We start from the raw sequence: 20609 nt of genomic DNA, 5'->3' as shown, positions 1-20609 counted from the left end.
CCAACATGGAGAAACCCCGTCTCTACTAAAAATACAAAATTAGCTGGGCTTGGTGGCACATGTCTGTAATCCCATCTACTCGGGAGGCTGAGACAGGAGAATTGCTTGAACCCAGGATGCAGAGATTGTGGTGAGCTGAGATCGTGCCATCGTACTCCAGCCTGGGTAACAAGAGCAAAACTCCATCTCAAAAATAAATAAATAAATAAGAATGGGACATAGCTCAGGGAGAAAAGAAGCCCATTTATTTTTCTTAGAGTAGCACTTCCAGCCTTTGCTATAATCAAGAGCACTACATCCATCCTTACTCCCTAAATCTGGCCTTCTCAGATACAGCTGTAATAAAAACTGATATCCGTCTCCCAAAGAGGTAAAACTCTTGCCTCCAAATGACAAAGCAACCTCAATGAAGACCATGATCTAACATTTAGATAACTCCCTACTTTATATTGCTTATTCATGGTCAACTTTGCATGGACATTATCCAGACTAATGAAAAGAATGGCATTGCTTGCATTAGGATGATAGACCTGGGTCTTACCCTTTTTTCACTCTCTCTCCACCAGTGTAACACATTCTGCCAACCATCACAAACGGTTGCTTCAAATATACACATATATGTTAGTTCAGTTGAATAACACTAAGATAATTATCACAGATAAAATGAAGGAAATCCTAGCTACAGCCTTCACATGTATGCAGTCATTTTGTCACAAGTTCAAAATGCCAACAACCCTTTCAGCAATTCTTTTTCATCACTTCAGTATTAGCTCAGGGAGTTTCTGGGTCCTTGTTCCAGATCCTGCAAACTAGTACATTCCATTTGGAGGCTTTTATCTCACTTTTTTCCTCCCTGATTTCAACCACCGTATGTTCCCTCTAGATCATCAACTTGATTAATCTTTCCTGAGCCTTGTTCCTAACAAACTGGTTTTCTCTGTACTCCTTCCTCTAGCCTTTGATACTAGGTACTTCTTAAAATATGTTCTTCTATGATGAATTAGCAAGTTCTAGTTCAAATCTAACCTAATGGGCTGGGCGCAGTGGCTCACACCTGTAATCACAGCACTTTGGGAGGCCGAGGCGGGCGGATCATGAGTTCAGGAGATCGAGACCATCCTGGCTAACACAGTGAAACCCCGTCTCTACTAAAAATACAAAAAAATTAGCCAGGCGTGGTGGCAGGCACCTGTAGTCCCAACTACTCGGGAGGCTGAGGCAGAAGAATGGCGTGAACCCGGGAGGCAGAGCTTCCAGTGAGCCAAGATGGCACCACTGCACTCCAGCCTGGGTGACAGAGCAAGACTCTGTCTCAAAAACAAAAGAAAAAAAAAAAAAAGAAATCTAACCAAATGAAATTCAGTTTTTAAAAATTAAAAATCTGGCCGAGTGCGGTGGCTCACACCTATAATCCCAGCACTTTGGGAGGCCGAGGCGGGTAGATCACTTGAAGTCAGGAATTCCAGATCAGCCTGGCCAACATGGTGAAACCCCATCTCTACTAAAAATACAAAAATTAGCTGAGCGTGGTGACACACGCCTGTAATCCCAGCTGCTCCAGAGGCTGAGGCAGGAGAATGTCTTGAACCTGGAAGGCGGAGATTGCACAATCATGCCACTGCACTCCAGCCTGAGCAACAGAGTGAGACTCCATCTCAAAAAAACAACAACAATAACAACAACAACAAAAAATATATATATATGATCTTGTAACTAGAAAGAAAAAATACAAATAATTGTACAAATACAAGATAGGGAAAATACCCTGTAGTTATACAAGTAAGGAATATTTCAGTGTTCTACTTGTTTGCATGTACATTGACAGGATACAATATAATGAGACTGAATTTTAAAATGTGTTCTTAGGCTCTACACACGAGAGGATCAAGAATAGATTATAGACCGGGCGCGGTGGCTCACGCTTGTAATCCCCAGCACTTTGGGAGGCCAAGGCAGGCGGATTACGAGGTCAGGAGATCTAGACTATCCTGGCTAACATGGTGAAACCCCGTCTCTACTAAAAATACAAAAAATTAGCCAGGTGTGGTGGCAGGCGCCTGTAGTCCCCGGTACTTGGGAGGCTGAGGCAGGAGAATGGCGTGAACCCGGGAAGCGGAGCTTGCAGTGAGCTGAAATCTCCCCACTGCACTCCAGCCTGGGCAACAGAGCGAGACTTGTCTTAAAAAAACAAAAAAAAGAATAGATTATAATGAAGAATGTTCTGCTTTCCTCTGTATTTCTCAGAATTTACCCAGAATTCTGATAGGTGTAGGAAACACATTTGAAAGACAAACTAGAAAATTTCCAGAGCAGAGCAGTAATGAATAAGAAAAAAACTGATAAACTTCTGTCCTGACTAAGATGATAAGGAATAGAGTTACCATCCCTACCTAAAATCAAACAAACAAACAAACAAAAACCTAAATAAAATATATGAAACAACAACTTTCTCTTTTTTTTTTTTTTTTTTTTTTTTGAGACGGAGTCTCTGTCTGTTGCCCAGGCTGGAGTGCAGTGGCGCAGTCTCGGCTCACTGCAAGCTCCGCCTCCCTGGTTCACGCCATTCTCCTGCCTCAGCCTCTCCGAGTAGCTGGGACTACAGGCTCCCGCCACCACACCCGGCTAATTTTTTGTATTTTTAGTAGAGACAGGGTTTCACCATGGTCTCGATCTCCTGACCTCGTGATCCGCCCGCCTCGGCCTCCCAGAGTGCTGGGATTACAAGCGTGAGCCACTGTGCCCGGCAGAAGCAACAACTTTCAAGACGTGAGACATCAGGCAAGAAAGACGTAATTCCTGCTAGACGGAAGACATGGCGGATTCTCTGATTACTCTGGGTTACTGTTTTGAGGGAGATGCTAGGTTGTGATTCAGGGAGGATAAAGCCAGCTGGAACGTGTGGATTCCCTGAGTTGAGGTAACAGAACTGAGAATCCAGTGAGACCAAGGCAGACAGAGTTCACAGAACAAAGTACTGGAGGGGAAAGTAATGAACAGAGAAGGCACTATGGAGGTCTCCAGAGGATCTCCTTCAAATACTCAGCAGAGTCTGATCAGCGTATACATGTGATGAGACTGCTTGATGTTGGAAAAAGAACCACCTAAAAGGATTAGAGAAAACAGAACCTAGTGCTCACACTGGGCTGGGAATAGTGCCTGTTCCCACAAGCCAGACTACAAAACCTTATAATTCACTGGGCATGGGTAAATTCAGAGGGTCTTGACTCAGTAGTAAGGAATAATTAGCCCAAGAGAAAACACTGTGCTAGTTATGACTAACATCTTAAAAGAAAGTCTAGAAAAATGCTGTCTGTTTTTAAGTTACTTAACTGCATCCCAGAAGAAAGCGCCAGAATATTTTTAGGAACACAAAAATATCTAGCACCCAACAAGTAAAATTCACAATGTCAAAGACTAGCAAAGATTATCAAAGATTAACAGGCATAAAATAAAGGAAAATAGGAAAAAAAATGAAAGGATTAACTGAAACAGGCCCAGAACTGAGAGAAATTGGAAATAACAAAATAGAACATTAAAACAGTCATTATAACTGCATTTAATAGACTTTTTAAAATTATGTGGAGGCATAATCAAACTTTGAGAGGGGAACATTATAATGTCTTTGATAAAAATACAATAGATGAGATTAATGACAAATTACATATTATAAAAAGAAAAGATTGGCAAACTTGTAGAAATAGCAATAGGCACTGTAAGAGAAGGCACAGAGGCTGGGCACAGTGGCTCATGTCTTAATCCCAGCACTTTGGGAGGCCGAGGCGGGTGGATCACCAGAGGTCAGAAGTTTAAGACCAGCCTGACCAACATAGTGAAACCCCATCTCTACTAAAAATACAAAATTAGCCAGGCTTGGTGGCACGTGCCTGTAATCTCAGCTACTCGGGAGGCTGAGGCGAGAGAATCACATGAACCCAGGAAGCAGAGGTTGCAGTGAGTCAAGATCGTGCCATTGCACTCCAGCCTGAGCAACAAGAGCAAAACTCCATCTCAAAAAAAAAAAAAAAAGGCCAGGCGCAGTGGCTCATGCCTGTAATCCCAGCACTTTGGGAGGCCGAGGCTGGCAGATCACAAGGTCAGGAGATCAAAACCATCCTGGCTAACACGGTGAAGTCCCATCTCTACTAAAAATACAAAAAATTGGCCAGCCATGGTGGTGGGTGCCTGTATTCCCAGCTACTCAGGAGGCTGAGGCAGGAGAATGGTGTGAACCTGGGAGGCGGAGCTTGCAGAGATCGCGCCACTGCCCTCCAGCCTGGGTGACAGAGCAAGACTCCGTCTCAAAAAAAAAAAAAAAAAAAAAAAGGCACAGAGAGAAAAACAAAAGGAGCATCGGTGAGCTGTGCAGCAATTTCAGGTAGCCTAGCTTACATGTAATTGAAGTCCTCGAATCAGAGAGTAAAAAAAAAAAATTGAAGAAATTAAAACTGAAAATATTTCAAACTTGATAAGAGCAATAAACACACAGATTCAAAACACATACAAAAATCTTCAACAAAATAGTAGGTAACCAAATCCATCAGCATATCAAAAAGATAATCCGCCATGATCAAGGGGGTTTTATACCAGGGATGCAGGGATGGTTTAACATATAGAAGTCAGTAAATGTGATATACCACATAAACAGAATTAAAAACAAAAATCACATGATTATCTCAATAGATGCAGAAAAAGCATTTGATAAAATCCAGCAACCTTTGTGATCAAAACCCTCAGCAAAATTGGCATAGAAGGGACATACCTTAAGGTAATAAAAGTCACCTACAACAAACCCAGAGCCATCATTACACTGAAGGGGGAAACGATGAAAGCATTTCTCCTGAGAAATGGAACAAGACAAGGATGCCCACTTTCACCACTTCTACTCAACATAGTACTAGAAGTCCTACCCAGAGCAATCAGACAAAAGAAAGAAATAAAGGACATCCAAATCAGTAAAGAGGAAGTCAAACTGTTGCTGTTTGCTGATGATATGATCATATACCTAGAAAACCCTAAAGACAGGAGGCTGAGGCAGGACAATCGCTTGAACCCAGGAGGCGGAGGTCGCAGTGAGCCGAGATCGCGCCACTGCACTCCAGCCTGGAGACAGAGCAAGACTCCAGCAAAAGAAAGAAAAAGAAAGAAAGAGAGAGAGAAAGAGAGAAAGAGAAGGGAAAGGGAAATGGAAAGGGAAAGGGAAAGGAAAGGCAACTCTAAAGACTCATCCAAAAAACTCCTAGAACTGGTAAACGAATTCAGCAAAGTTTCAGAATACAAAATTAATGTACAAATCAGTAGCTCTGCTATACACCAACAGCAACCAAGCTGAGAATCAAATCAAGAACTCAATCCCTTTCACAATAGCTGCAAAAAATAAAATAGAATACTTAGGAAAATACCTAACCAAGGAGGTGAAAGATCTCTACAAGGAAAACTACAAAACACTGCTGAAAGAAATCATAGGCACAAACAAATGGAAATACATCCCATGCTCTTGGACGGGTAGAATCAATATTGTGAAAATGACCATACTGCCAAAAACAATCTACAAATTCAATACAATTCCCTTCAAAATACCATTATCATTCTTCACAGAAATAGAAAAAAAATCCTAAAATTCATATGTAACCAAAAAAGAGCCCATATAGCCAAAGCAAGACTAAACAAAAAGAACAAATCTGGAGGCATCACATTACCCGATTTCAAACTACTATAAGGCCATAATCACCAAAACAGCGTGGTACTGTTATAAAAATAGGCACACAGATCAATGGAACAGAATAGAGAACCCAGAAATAAATATTTACGGCTAACTGAGCTTCAACAAGGCAAACAAAAACATAAAGTGGGGAAAGGTCACCCTATTCAACAAATGGTGCTGGGATAATTGGCTAGCCATATGTAGAAGAATGAAACCGGATCCTCATCTCTTACCTTATACAAAAATCAACTCAGGATGGATCAAAGACTTAAATCTAGGACCTGAAACCATAAAGATTCTAGAAGATAACATCGGAAAACCCTCCTAGACGTTGGCTTAGGTAAAGTCTTCATGACCAACAACCCAAAAGGAAATGCAACAAAAACAAAGATAAATAGGTGGGACTTAATTAAACTAAAAAGCTTCTGCACAGCAAAAGAAATAATCAGCAGAGTTAACAGACAACCCACAGAGTGGGAGAAAATCTTCACAATCTGTACATCTGACAAAAGACTAATATCCAGAATCTACAAAGAACTCAAAGAAATCAGCAAGAAAAAAAAAACAGACAATCCCATCAAAAAGTGGGCTGACATAAACAGACAATTCTCAAAAGAAGATATACAAATGGTCAACAAGTATTAATATATGGAAAAATGCTCAACATCACTAATTATCAGGGAAATGCAAATCAAAACCACAATGCAATACCACCTCACTCCCTTAAGAATGACCATAATCAAAAAATCAAAAAATAATAGATGTTGGCATGGACGTGGTGAAAAGGAAACAGTTTGACACTGTTGGTGGGAACATAAACTAGTACAACCACTATGGAAAACAGTGTGGAGATTCCTTAAAGAACTAAAAGTAGATCTACCATTTGATCCAGTAATCCCACTACTATATGTCTACCCAGAGGAAAAGAAGTCATTATACAAAAAAGATACTTGCTCACGCATGTTTATAGCAGCACAATTTGCAATTGCAAAAAATGTGGAACCAGCCCAAATGCCCATCAATGAGTATTTAAAGAAAATGTGGTATATAGAGAGATAGAGATAGAAATATACCATGGTATACTACTCAGCCATAAAAAGGAACGAAATAATGGCATTCACAGCAACTTGGATGGAATTGGAGACTATTATTCTAAATGAAGTAACTTGGGAATGGAAAACCAAACATCGTATGTTCTCACTCACATGTGGGTGCTAAGCTATGAGGACCCAAAGGCATAAGAATGATACATTGGACTTTAAGGTCTCAGGGGAAAAAATGAGGGGTGGCAAGGGATAAAAGACTATACATTGGGTACCGTGTACACTGCTTGGGTGATGGGTGCACCAATATTTCAGACATCATCACTAAAGAATTTATTCATGTAACCAAACACCACCCGTTCCCTCAAAACTTATTAAAAAATAAAAAATAAAATAAATATAAATAAATAAAACATAGGAAACCAAACCTAACACAACTGTAAAAAGAAATGCACAAATCCACAACTATAGTTGGAGATTAAAATTCACCTCTCTCAATATTTGATAGAACAAGTAGACAGAAAATTATCTAAAACATGGAATACTTGAACAATACGATCAACTAAGTTGACCTAATTGACATTTATAGAAGAATCCACCCAACAACAGTAGAATACACATTCTTCTCATGTGCATGTGAAATATTCATGTGTGTGTGAAACATAGACCATATTCTGGGACATAAAACCAGTCTAAATAAATTTAAAAGAATTTAGGTCATAGAAAGTCTATTCTGTGACTACAGAGGAATAAAATTTTTAAAATGAATAACATAGAAATCTCTAGAAACCAAACAACACATATCTATATAACCCAAATGTTAAAGAATTCAAAAGGTAAATTGGCTCTGGTTGGAGTCACAGGGATGCTAAGACCACTGCCTGGGCCTTCGCTGACCATGCTGTCCCAGATGGCACATTCTGCCACCACCATGGTGGCCCCCTCTCTGAAGAATACAGCCTTCATAGGTCCAGGGATATTGCAGGCAACAAAGACCTTTCACACAGGGCAGCCACACCTTGCCCTTCTACCACCTCTTCCTGAATATGGAGGGAAAGTTCATTTGGGGCTAATCCCTGAGGAATTCTTCCAGTTTCTTTATCCTAAAACCGGTGTAACAGGACCCTATGTGCTCAGAACTGGGCTTATCTTGTATGGTTTATCCAAAGAAATATATTACCCCAGAGACCTTCTCTACCACATCGATAGTATGGTTACTTGTCTAAATAATTTTGAAATATGGTGCCTCTATTGGAGATTTTGCTGAAAAATTCAATGAGCAAAAAATTGCCCAACTAGAAGAGGTGAAGCAGGCTTCTATCAGACAAATCCAGGATGCAACTGATTTGGAGAAGTCACAGCAGGCACTCGTCCAGAAGCACCATTACCTTTTTGATGTGCAGAAAAACAACATTGCTATGGCTTTGGAGGTTACTGGGAACAACTGCATAGACTATATAAGGAAGTAAAGAATCACCTGGACTATCATATAACTGTGCAGAACATGATGCTTCGAAAGAAACAAGAACACATGATAAATTGGGTGGAGAAGCACGTGGTGCAGAGCATCTCTGCACAGCAGGAAAAGAAGACAATTGCCAAGTGCATTGCCAACCTAAAGCAGCTGGCAAAGAAGGCTCAAGCACAGCCAGTTATGTAAATGTATCTATCCCAATTGAGACAACTAGAAACAGTTGATTGACTAAATGGAAACCAGTCTATGTGGCAAAATCTTTCTGTATTGTAGTATTTTTGTATCCTGTATTCTGTATTTTTAGGAGACGTAAACTATAACTTCAGTAGAAGTTTCCTCTCCTAAAAATGAAAAGTTTGTTTCATATAGTGAGAGAACTAAATCTATTGGCCAGTCAGATGGCTCTCATCCTTCTTACTCTGCATTTCAGTTGTTCCGTGATCACTTTTGAATAAGCGTTTGCCTTTATTAAAACTTGCTGCCTGACTCAAGATTACCAAGTTATAATTTAAACTTGTAATTAATTATACCATCTTGCAATATAGTGATAATTGAATGAAAAAATGGCAAGTTGAATTGGAAAGTATTTTAAACTGAATGAAAATGAGACAGCAACATACCTAAATTCGTAGAATACCACAAAAATCATTTTAAATGGGGAGACTTACAGCACTACATGACTGTATTAGAAAATAAGGTCTCAAATCAATGAACTCAGCTTCAACTATGAGAAAAGAGAACAGGGCTTGGCAAACTACAGCCCTTGGATCAAACCAAGATCACTGCTCATTTTTAGAGATAAAATTTTATTGGCACAGTCTTGCACATTCTTTTACATCCTAGAGGGGCATACACACTTCAGTGGCAGAGTTGAGTGGTTGTACAAAGACTGTATGGCTCACAAAGCTAAAATATTGCCATGTCATCCTCTGCATAAGAAGTTTACTCACCCCTGAACTGGAAAAAGAAGTGCAAATTAAACCCAAAAACTATGGAAGAAACTAAATAAGGATTACAACAGAGTTCAGTGTAATTTAGAAAATACAGAATGAATACAGAAAAGCTTTGGTTCATTGAGAAAAATATATGAAAGTGATACTAATCAGAAAAACAGAAATTATCAATATGAGAAATGATAGAGACCTCCCTACAGAAACTACATATAATAAAAGAAAAATATGGGCCAGGTGCAGTGGCTCATGCCTGTAATCCCAGCACTTTGGGAGGCCGAAGCAGGCGGATCACGAGGTGAAGAGATCGAGACCATCCTGGCCAACATGGTGAAACTCTACTAAAAATACAAAAATTAGCTGGGCATGCTGGTGTACACCTGTAGTCCCAGCTACTCGGGAGGTTGAGGCAGGAGAATAGCTTGAACCTGGGAGGCAGAAGTTGCAGTGAGCCAAGATTATGCCATTGCACTCCAGCCTGGTTAACAGAGCGAGACTTCGTCTCCAAAAAACAAACAAACAAATAATAAATGGAAAATATGAAAATAATGTGAACTTCCTGCTAATAAATTCAACAACTTAGATGGAATAAACAAATTTCTCCAAAGACATAAATGACCAAAACTCACTGAACTAAGTAATCTGAACAATTCTATATTTATTAAAGAAAATCAATGTGTAACTAAAAAATCTTCTCACAAAGAAAATCCCATGCGAACATGTCTTTCCAAAATTTAAGGAAGAAATAATATGTATTGTTACATGAACTCTTCCAAAAAAATTGAAGAGTTTGAATTCTCCCCATCTCAACGTATAAAGTTACCATTACCTTGATACCAAAACCAGGCAAAGACATTAACACAAGAAAATCCTATACCAATATCCCTCATGAATAAAAATGCAATTTTTTTAATTTGACAAATCAAATCCAACAATACATAAAAATGATAATACATCATGAAAGAGTGGGATTTATCTCATGAAAACAGTGTTGGTAAACAATTTTGGCTTAGCATTTGAAAATCAATCAACTTAATTTATCTTATTAATACACTAAAAAATAAAATCCATGTGATTATCACAGTAGAAGCATAAAAAGCATTTGACAAAATCCAACATAAATTTCTGATAAAAACTCTCAGCAAAATAGGAATATAAGAAAACTTTATCAACTTCATAAAAGACATGATGAAAAACTACAGCTAACATGGTACTTAATAATGAAAGATTGGATATTTTCCCCTTAAGACCAGAAAAAATGCAAAGATATCTGAACTTATATCTAGTTAACATTGTAGTGAAGGTTCCAGCTAGTGAAATAGGGAGAGAAAAAGGAATAAAAGGTATCCAGATTTGAATAGAAGAAGTAAAACTCTATTGTGAAACAACATTGTGCAAAAATAACCCAGGAAACCTACAAAAAACCCTGCTAGACCTAATAGTGAATTTATCAAGTGTCTTTAGTTTGTTCAGCATGCTGTAACAAAATACCATAAACTAGGTAGCTTATAAACAATAGAAATTTATTTCTCACAGATCTGGATGTTGGGAAGTCCAAGATCAAGGAACCAACAGATTCTTGCAGAAATATATGTAACCAAGCTAAATCCATGATCTCTGTTGTCCAGTGTGAGATTGGTGCAGTAATCAGGGTACAGTCTAGCTAACAAAAAGTAACATAAGAATAGTTCAATTTCCTCCCTTGAGTTTTCTGAATGCCATGAATTGTATAGTCTCCAGCGAGGCTTCTCAAAATTTCCATTTTCCTTCCAACACTTTTGTCATACTATGTTGGTTTTGGGCCACATTTTACGGAAATGTCTTCCCCTGGCCCATCTGCTTGTTATCCTTTTTCTTGTCATTCCTGATTCTGCACCACAAAAGGCTAAGCAAATAGTCTGGCAACAGCAGATCTGTCCATGGGAGTCAAAGAAAGGGGTAAGTCTGAGTGGGCAACACTAGAATTCTTTGACCAATTCAAGGATGAGGAAAACCTGGGAACATTCATGCATTGAAAGGAAGAACACTGATGTGCTTAAAAGCACAGGCTCTAGAGCTAGAATTCTAGGATCCTGTGTCAGGCTCCGTTATTTACCAGCTGTGCAACATTGATAAGTTTATCTAACCTTTCCGAGCTTCATTTGTCTTATCTGTAAAATGGAGATAATAATCATAACTTCCTAAGATGACTCTTTGAGCATTAAACGATTTAATACATGTGAGGTACTTAGAATTACACCTGGCACATATGAGGCTCTCTAAGCTAGTACTTAATTGCTATTCATATGTATAGTAATAACTTCGACCTTTTCAAACATAGGTACTTTTTGAGACCCAAAATGGAATGGGCAGTCTCAAGAGATAGTGATCTCCCTATTTCTAGAAGTGATCAGACTGAGACTAGAGGAATGCTCCGTCGAGAAAGTACACATCACATTCATTAATTTGATACTGATTGGACCAGGACTGCATAGAGTGCCTTTCATATATAAGGGTCTATATTTCTATGCATCTTTTCTGCCTTGGTTATTTTCTTCCTGTTTCCACCATTCATCCACCCCAGATCAGAGAATTTGAATTCTCTTGATCCTAGGCATTTTTTTTTCTTTCGCTTGAAGGTGTTTTGTAAAAAAGCTTTCTTTCAGATAACAAAACTGACAATTCACAAAATAGGGAAATAAAAATATGTTAACCTCACAGGAAATCAAATATTTGATAATACAAAGAATGTCCCTGCCTTGTGTACACACAAGATTGTAAGCACTGAGAATTTTGTAAAAAATATATAATGTTTTTAGCCAACTGACACCCACACAAAACAAGTCTTTCTGCAAGATGGATAAAACAGAAAAACTAATTCGAAGTTAATATTTTCTAAGTAGAGAATTTACAGGTATTCCAGTATAAAATATGTTTCTCTGTTTTCTTCTTTTTCTACTTCTTTTGCATTCAGGGAAATTCTAATAAACAGTTCAGCTTTTTATCCTGGTGGTCAAAGGAAAATGTATTTTCTAATCAAAGGAAAATCAATGACAATTATCAGAGTTTGTTCCCACATCTAACCTTATCTCCTTTACTCTACCTCCCCAAATGGTGGGGTATTCTTTCAGTTAAAGGCCACCACCACCTTCTTTGAGAACTTGCCCCCCTCTTCCTATACCTTTAACCTTCCTCTCCTTTCTGACTTTCCCACTTCAACCTGCAAATATTCCCACATGCTTCACATTCACTACAAACCCTCCTTTGACCTTGGATCCACCTCCTGCTACCAACCAGTCTATCACTTCTGCATCTCTATTCATACAGAATATCTCTCTCCTCTTCCCTTTCACTCTGCAGACATTTACTCCTCCTTTTAGAATCATTCCATAGTTGTAACACCATCCATCTCCCACCCCCCAATAAGAGTAGTAAACATCCCTCATTGCCTCACAGAATTACCCCAAATACCCTATTGGTGTTATCAGTTTACCTCAACAGCCTTGAGAGTAGACCTAGGAGGCTTGGCCCACAAAGAAAGAGATATACATTGATTCCTTAGGGAATAAATGAATGCACCAGTTCTAGACAAACGCATATGAAAAAGAACTAACATGATTATGTGTTATAACTTTGATAGGTACATTTTGTTGTTGGAACTTAAAATTTTTCAGATGAATAAGGCCAAGTCAGTAATCTCTTTGGCCCTGAATTCTGTGTAGGCAAAAATGTGTAAACTCCCACATGGAAATACTAGCCATAGTCTCGGTGCCCTCCAATCAGTAATACAATTGATAACACATATTTTTCCCTGGGCCATTTGGTCTAATCTTTCTATGATCTACATAACTTCTCTTGACTTTTTCCTTCTAGAGTCTATACTCTAGATATTCCATACACAGACCAGCACACTGCCATGGGCATCCCTGGACTGTCACTTAGTCTTTCTATCTATGCGTACTGTTTTACCCACTGTCATAAAACTTGAGACACAGAACAATCTGGAGAGGTAAGCTCTGTTTATCCAAGATCACATATTTTGGTGATTTTTTTTTAGTTGGGGATGTTTTGGAAGTTTAAAATTTTTTATTTTGTATATCTTATTTATTTGTTTGTTTGTTTATTTGGAGTGCAGTGGCGCCATCTCGGCTCACTGCAACCTCTGCCTCCTAAGTTCAAGCAATTCCCCTGCCTTAGCCTCTTGAGTAACTGGTGCACACCACCATGCCCGGCTAATTTTTTTTATTTTAGTAGAGACGGGGTTTCACTATATTGGCCAGGATGGTTTTGATCTCCTGACCTCGTTATCCACCCGCCTTGGCCTCCCAAAGTGCTGGGATTACAGGTGTAAGCCACTGTGCCCGGCCTGTATATCTTATTTTTTTAAGCCACCCTTCATTGAGACTTATTGTGGGATAGAACTATAACATGAGCTTGGCTTACATTTTCTCATTCAGACTTTACCACAATCCTATCAAGTTCACACTATGATTATAAATTTCATCCCGATTTTACAATTGAGAAAACTGAGGTATAGGGAAATTAAGAAAATTAATCTAAACCACATAGCTGGTAAGGTCTTGAGTCAGAAAAGCTGTTTCCAAAGCAGACACTCTTAACCAATACTCTACAATGTCTCATGGAAAATCCGAGAATAGATATTCAGAGGAAAAACTGATGATAGATACTCAAGTGTGTATTTAAAAAGAGAATGAGGCCTGGGAATATATTTCCTTATTATTTATAGAGTGTGTAAGTTTTTAAAAATGTAGAATAATAACATAGGGAACAGAAGAAAAAAAAATACCCTAAAGATTTCTAAAAGAACATTTTGACCGAAAGAGACTCTTCTAAGCAAGTAGTTCACTCCTGGGCCATTAGTCATGGATTTAGATTTTCTTTTGAGCTATTGATTAGCAAGTGAAATGCAATTTACAGATTTTGTTAATCATTGTTCTCTTGGTGAGCAAATTTTTCAATCTGTTTTAAAAACAGTCAAGTAATAGAACTAAAAAACCCCAAGCCAAGTTGGATGGGAGAGAAGAGTACTCAAACATTTGCACTGACATCATTGTTTACCTAGTAGAGACCCTCCTAACATTCTAGGAAGAATAACTCCTTCAGGAAGGGTTTCTGTTCTCAGAAAAACATTCCACAAACCTTTATAATTAAGAAGGAAATGCAAGGCCCAAGAGACTTTTCCTTATCAGCAAAGTCATCCTAAATGTATATAAATTTATTCTCTAAAATAATCAAGAAAGAGGATATTTTAAATATAAATAAATGAAGGATTTTTTGTTTCCTATTACATGAATCCATCTCCATCCTGTCTTTGAGTTAATCATCATCAAATTGCACTAAATCAGAGATGGCAGGGGCTGCGCCTGGCTGGATACCAGTGTTTCTCACTGTTTGGTTATACTGGAAATGTCTTTGGAATGAGCTTAATCTGAAAGATTTTTGACCAGTAATTCTCTTAGAGTTCTAAACAGCAGAGATTTTTTTGGTGGGGAGAGTAGGGTGGGGAGATGAAGGGATCTCTGTGTGTGATACATATTTTCTTCTTAAATCAAAAATAAGATGGTATCAAGAATTTCTCTCCAATTTTCTCTGTCTCTCTCATGCGCGCGCGCGCACACACACACACACACACACACACACACACACACACACTCCCTCCTCCCATCACAACACTTCTGCTGTTGGGAAGTCTAAGAGAATTGGGAAAAGGAGGAAGGAGTGGTGAGGGGAGGGAGACATTTACTTTCTGCACTGTTTGCTTTTTTAACCATGTTTATGTGATTCTTTTGGGGTAAAATAATAACTTTTTTGAACCCTGAACAAAATGAAAAGGCAAAAAGACTCACAGCTACACAGTCAGCTGTTGTAATAAAGAAGGTAGAAGGGAAGTACAAGCAAAATATTCCAGGTTGGCAGTGTCATCTGTATTATTCTTTGGCTGAAAGGCGAAGTTTCTCCTGAGGGTTTAGGTTGTTTGCCCAACTAAGGGGTGGGGTGAGGGATAAGGAAGGCAGATTTGCGTCTGTAGCTGATTGGCAGTTTCTGTGAGGAATTATCCACTCCAATAAATTTTGTTATTTCTGCAGTTTCTTTCTCAGAGTTGATGGTACTCTTTACTCTTGGGTGGGGGGTGGTGTGGGGAATGGGATGTTGTTTCTGGTGACTGCTGGGAGAAGAGAGTAGGGGGTAGCTGTTTGAGAGACTGGAAAGGTTCTGGGAGAATGGAATGTTGTTGTTCCTTCATTTTTGAAACCACTCTTCTTTTTGATCGTGTTTGTACTTTAAAATTTCACACTGTGGTCAAACTAGGCAAGGTATAATTTAACATGTCCCCTATAAACACTGGACAACTGCACTTGCCTGTATGCACACAGGCACACAATTTTTATATAGACATTTGTGGGGTAAAAAATCACATTTTAATTAACAACCAGAACATGAAAAGGCAAATATTTTAAATGCCACCTATTTTTTTTTTTTGCTTTTCCTACAGTTTTTCTATTTAATGGAGATAACATATAAACCCAAGTGCTGTCTTTCTCTCCTTCTCAACTATAATTTAGAATCACACTGAAGAAGAAAGTTGTAAATAAGACAGTTAAAATTTATATTTCACATCAAGCATTCAACTGTAATGTAAAGAAAAGCAAACTTTAAGTTTACTGAAAAGGAATATTCCAGCAATTACCAAAAGATTCCACAGCTGTTAAACTAGAGAAACTATTTTTTCTTTCTTGGATTCCAACTCATCATCGCTCACAATTACCTCATAACTAATCAAAGCTTTTATGAAAACGTTAGTAGCCAAAAGAGCCACTTTGATTGCCTTCATTCCATTGACACACTATTTACAGGCGTGTTTATTGCCACTAATAACTTTCTTTTTTAATTTTAAAATTTGTTCACTTGAAATCTGCTTTAAAAACAACAATAAAATATATTCTAAAATATTCACATAGTATTTAGATAGAACATCAATTTTCTAGGGCATTTCTTTACAACATGTAAGGAAAATGTACTCAGGGAAAGGGATGCAGTTCTTGATCTTGAAGACGGCAGCATCAAGTTTTCTTCGAGCATCTTCTTCTTTGAGGACGCACTGCTTGGAAGAGCTATTATAAGAATATATGGACCAGGCGCGGTGGCTCACGCCCGTAATCCCAGCACTTTGGGCAGCTGAGGCAGGCGGGTCACTAGGTGAAGAGATTGAGACCATCCTGGCTAACATGATGAAACCCCATCTCTACTAAAAATACAAAAATTACCTGGGCATGGTGGTGTGCACCTGTAGTCCCAGATACTGCAGAGGCTGAGGCAGGAGAATTGCTTGAACCTGGGAGGTGGAGGTTGCAGTGAGCCGAGATCGTGCCACTATACTCTAGCCTGGTGACAGAGTGAGACTCCATCTCAAAAAAAAAAAAAAGAATGTGTGTATGTGACTTATAGACATCTATGATAAATAGCCATGCCTAAATTAGACTGTGTCCGTCCATGCTTTCATACATTCACCAAGTATTTGACCAAGACTTTATGCTGTTTTGCTAATACAACCATGTATCAAACATAAACACTACTCTTAATTTGCACGCAATCTAATAAGAACTTTAAAAAATAGTGTTTCTTGGCTAGGCGCGGTGGTTCATGCCTGTAATCCCAGCACTTTGGGAGGCTGAGATGGGTGGATCATTTGAGGTCAGGAGTTCGAGACCAGCCTGGCCAACATGATGAAACCCCGCCTCTACTAAAAATTCAAAAATTAGCTGGGCGTTGTGGCGGGCGCCTGTTGTCCCAGCTACTTGGGAGGCTGGGGCAGGAGAATCGCTTGAACTTGGGAGGTGGATGTTGCAGTGAGCCAAGATCACACCACTCTACTCCAGCCTGAACGACAGAGCAAGACTCTGTCTCAAAAAAAAAAAAACAATAAACAAACAAAAAAAAACAGAATAGTGTTTCTTGCCACTAGATCCTAGGCCTTTGCATCAGTCGGCTGTTAGCACAATGCTGCATAACAACAACAAAACCTTGACATTTTAGTGGTTTGCAAAAGTAAGCATTTATCTCTTGCTCAATATCTGTGGATCGGGTTCAGCTTATGTAGGCTTGAGTCAGCTGGACTTGGCTCCAAACTTTGAATTGGGTCCAAACGTGCTAATTCCTCTATAAACCAGTGGCTATCCAAGGCATGTTCTTTATGAAGCAAAAGGAAAGAGCACAAAAGGGAAAGTTTCACTGCACAATTCAAACATCTGCTCCTGTCACCTCTGCTGACATCTCACTGGCCTAAACAAATCACATGGCCAAGGCCAGCACCAATGGGACAGGGAAGTATACTCCATAGGAAATAATAGCCATAATAAAGACAGAAGAGAGTGAATACTTGCTGGACAAAATCCAATCTCCCCAAAATCCTCTTCTCTTTTCATATCATTCTTTCTCTAAGAGATCTCATCAAATCCAGAGATTTCCTTCCTATCTATGTATAGATAATTCGCTAATTTATATCTCCAGCTGAGAACTCTCTTCTCAGTTCTAAACCAAGTTTTAAAATCAAGAAACTACTTGATAATTGTACTGGGATATCTCAAAGATACTCCAAAGTTAATATGTCTTAAATAAAAATCATGCTCACCCCCACCATCTATCATAGACCAAAGTGGTATTCTCCTGGTATTCTCCATGTCAGTGAGTACCACATTGTCTATGCAAACCAGAAATCTAAGAATCTATACTATTCCCCCTCCTTCAACCTTCAAATCCAATTGATTGCCAAGACCTATTTTACCTTCTTTTCTCTTCATCTTTATCAGCATCCTACTCTACCCTACCAGCATCTCACACCTGATATCACTTAATATCTATTAACCAGTGGTTAATATCTATTAACCACTTTCATACTGGTCCTATTTAATTGGTTTTCCATTTAGAGTATCATTTTTTTGAAAGGCAAATCTAATCATGTCACCATTCCTGCTTAACTCTCTTTAACGGTTTGGTGGTTTTTAAATATGCCCCAAATTATTTGAAGTTACTTCTTTTTTTTTTTTTTTTTTTTTTTTTTGAGATGGAGTCTCGCTCTGTCGCCCAGGCTGGAGTGCAGTGGTGCGATCTCGGCTCACTGCAAGCTCCGCCTCCCGGGTTCACGCCATTCTCCTGCCTCAGCCTCCCGAGTAGCTGGGACTACAGGCGCCCGCTACCACGCCCGGCTAATTTTTTGTATTTTTAGTAGAGACGGGGTTTCACCGTGTTAGCCAGGATGGTCTCGATCTCCTGACCTCGTGATCCGCCCGCCTCGGCCTCCCAAAGTGCTGGGATTACAGGCGTGAGCCACCGCGCCCGGCCGATGTTACTTCTTTTAAAAGTGGAGCCTAGTTCTCCTCTCTTTAATAAAATGTGGAAAGGAATTAGCTACTTTTTTTTTTTTTTTGAGATGAAGTCTCCCTCTTGTTGCCCAGGCTGGAGTGCAATGGCATGATCTTGGCTCGCTGCAACCTCCACCTCCCAGGTTCAAGTGATTCTCCTGCCTCAGCCTCCCAAGTAGCTGGGATTACAGGCATGCGCCACCACGCCTGGCTAATTTTCGTATTTTTAGTAGAGATGGGGTTTCCACCATGTTGGCCAGGCTGGTCTCAAACTCCTGACCTCAGGTGATCTGCCCAACTCAGCCTCCCAAAGTGCTGGGATTACAGGTGTGAGCCACCACGCCCGGCCCTAGTTACTTATTTTTAACAAATAGATGTGATGGAAGTGCAATGTGACTTCTGAGGCTAAGTTTTTAAAAATATACCTTTGCCACTCTCTCTCTCTCTTTCTCCCTCTCTCTGTCTCTGTCTCTCTTTCTCTGTCTCTCTCTTTCTCTCTCTCTCATTACTTACTTTCAGAGAAGACAGCTACCATGGCATGGAAATTCAAGCAGCCTTATGGAGAAGGAGCTCAAGCTTCTCACCAACAGTCAAAACTAATTTTCCAATGACGTGAGCCACCTTATAAGCACATCCGTCGCCCTAGTCAAGACTTCAGATGACTTCAGCCCTGTAAGATATCTTGTCAGCAGCTTTCTGAGAGACCTAAAGCTAGAGCTGCCTGGCTAAGCTGCTCCTGGATTCCTGACCCACAGAAACTGACATACTAAATGTTTATAATTGTTTTAAGCCACTAAGTTTGAGGATAAATTGTTATGCAATAGTGGATAACTTCCCATTCCTCTTAGGAGAAAGAGCAAAATGCTTAACCCCCTTCTCCAGCCACATCCCATAACCTTTCCCACCCACTCTCTGTCTCCCAGACATGCAGATCTTCCTTCCGTCCTTTGGACACATGATGTTCCTTTCTCCCACAGAGCTTTTGCTCATTATCTTCTGATTTTGCAATAAAGGTATTTCTTTCTATCTTCACCACATTATACCCTATATTGCCACTAAATCTGCGCAACTTCTCACTTTTCCTGAGATATTTTTCCAGATATTAGTGAACTGGTTTAACTCATATATCATAACCTTTCTCTGCATCATGTAACTCCCCCACTCCATTTACATTAATCATGTATAATTTGATTTCCATTTCTTCCTGTAGACTTCCTGAGAGTTCACTTTGCCCACCATTGAATCCCTAGTACCTGTAATAACGACTGGCTTGGAGTTGGCAGCCAACAAAAATTTGTCGAACGGATGAATGAAATGAAGGAATGTGAGATGTACACAGGAACCACAATCATATAAGGCAAAACTTGCCATGTTTGGAGTGAGCAGAGCTGGAAGGCCGTACAAATAGGTATCAAGACAGATTGTCAAGTTTACCATTTATGTCCACAATTCCTGTTGCCTCTGTCCTTTCACCTCTCCTTCAAAAGCAGCCTTCCTCTTTCTCCCTGCTTCCCCTTAAAAGTTTCCAAATCCCTTATCTCCATTTTCCTTGCTTGTCAGTATTCACTGGCAACAAAGGGTCAAATAAAGTCATTCACATTGAGGTGCTTATTGTCGGCAGAAAGTCCAACTGTGCAGGGAAGCCCTGGAGGGAAATAGAGGTAGAGGAAATGAGCTGGTTAAGTGGGACAAAAACCCAGGACAGAAGAGAGGCCAGGGTGAGAGTGGACTAGGCTGGAGTCAAATGGAAATGAGGGGGTGGGAGGTAAAGGATAAGGGAGAGGGCAGTGGGGTTAGTTCAGACCCCCGCCCAGCAACTCTCCTAATCCAAGGAAACAAGAAACAGACACAGCTTCCAAGCCATAGGGTGCAATCCGGAGTGTCTGTTGCAAAGCCAGACTGTGAGAATGCCTGTCTGAGGTGACTGAGATAAGGAATAGGAGGCAGGGTCTGGCATTGAAAAAAAGAAGCCTGCAGGAACAGGGCAGGATAAAAGGCCTCCAAATAGTAAGTTTTAGTGGAGACTAGGCACACCTCTGGATGCCAGAAAATTAGAGGAAACAGAGAAACTCCAGATGAAGG

At 39.6% G+C, this 20609-nt stretch overlaps 1 long non-coding RNA gene and 1 pseudogene across 1 annotated transcript in view; both read left to right on the top strand.

Moving 5' to 3' along the window:
• LOC134810380 (uncharacterized) overlaps positions 1 to 20609 on the top strand; it is an 86855-nt gene that overhangs the window by 53867 nt on the left and 12379 nt on the right. Inside the window, exon 3 of the long non-coding RNA XR_010158215.1 lies at positions 19738 to 19935. This is a non-coding gene — a long non-coding RNA (uncharacterized LOC134810380). The remainder of the gene's footprint in view (positions 1 to 19737; positions 19936 to 20609) is intronic.
• On the top strand, positions 7643 to 8421 carry LOC748068 (ATP synthase F(0) complex subunit B1, mitochondrial-like; annotated as a pseudogene).

This window comes from Pan troglodytes, chromosome 5, assembly GCF_028858775.2.
Source record: "Pan troglodytes isolate AG18354 chromosome 5, NHGRI_mPanTro3-v2.0_pri, whole genome shotgun sequence".
Lineage (NCBI taxonomy): Eukaryota > Metazoa > Chordata > Mammalia > Primates > Hominidae > Pan > Pan troglodytes.
The sequence above is the reverse complement of the archived record's forward strand: the minus strand, read 5'-3'. Positions and strand labels throughout refer to the sequence as shown.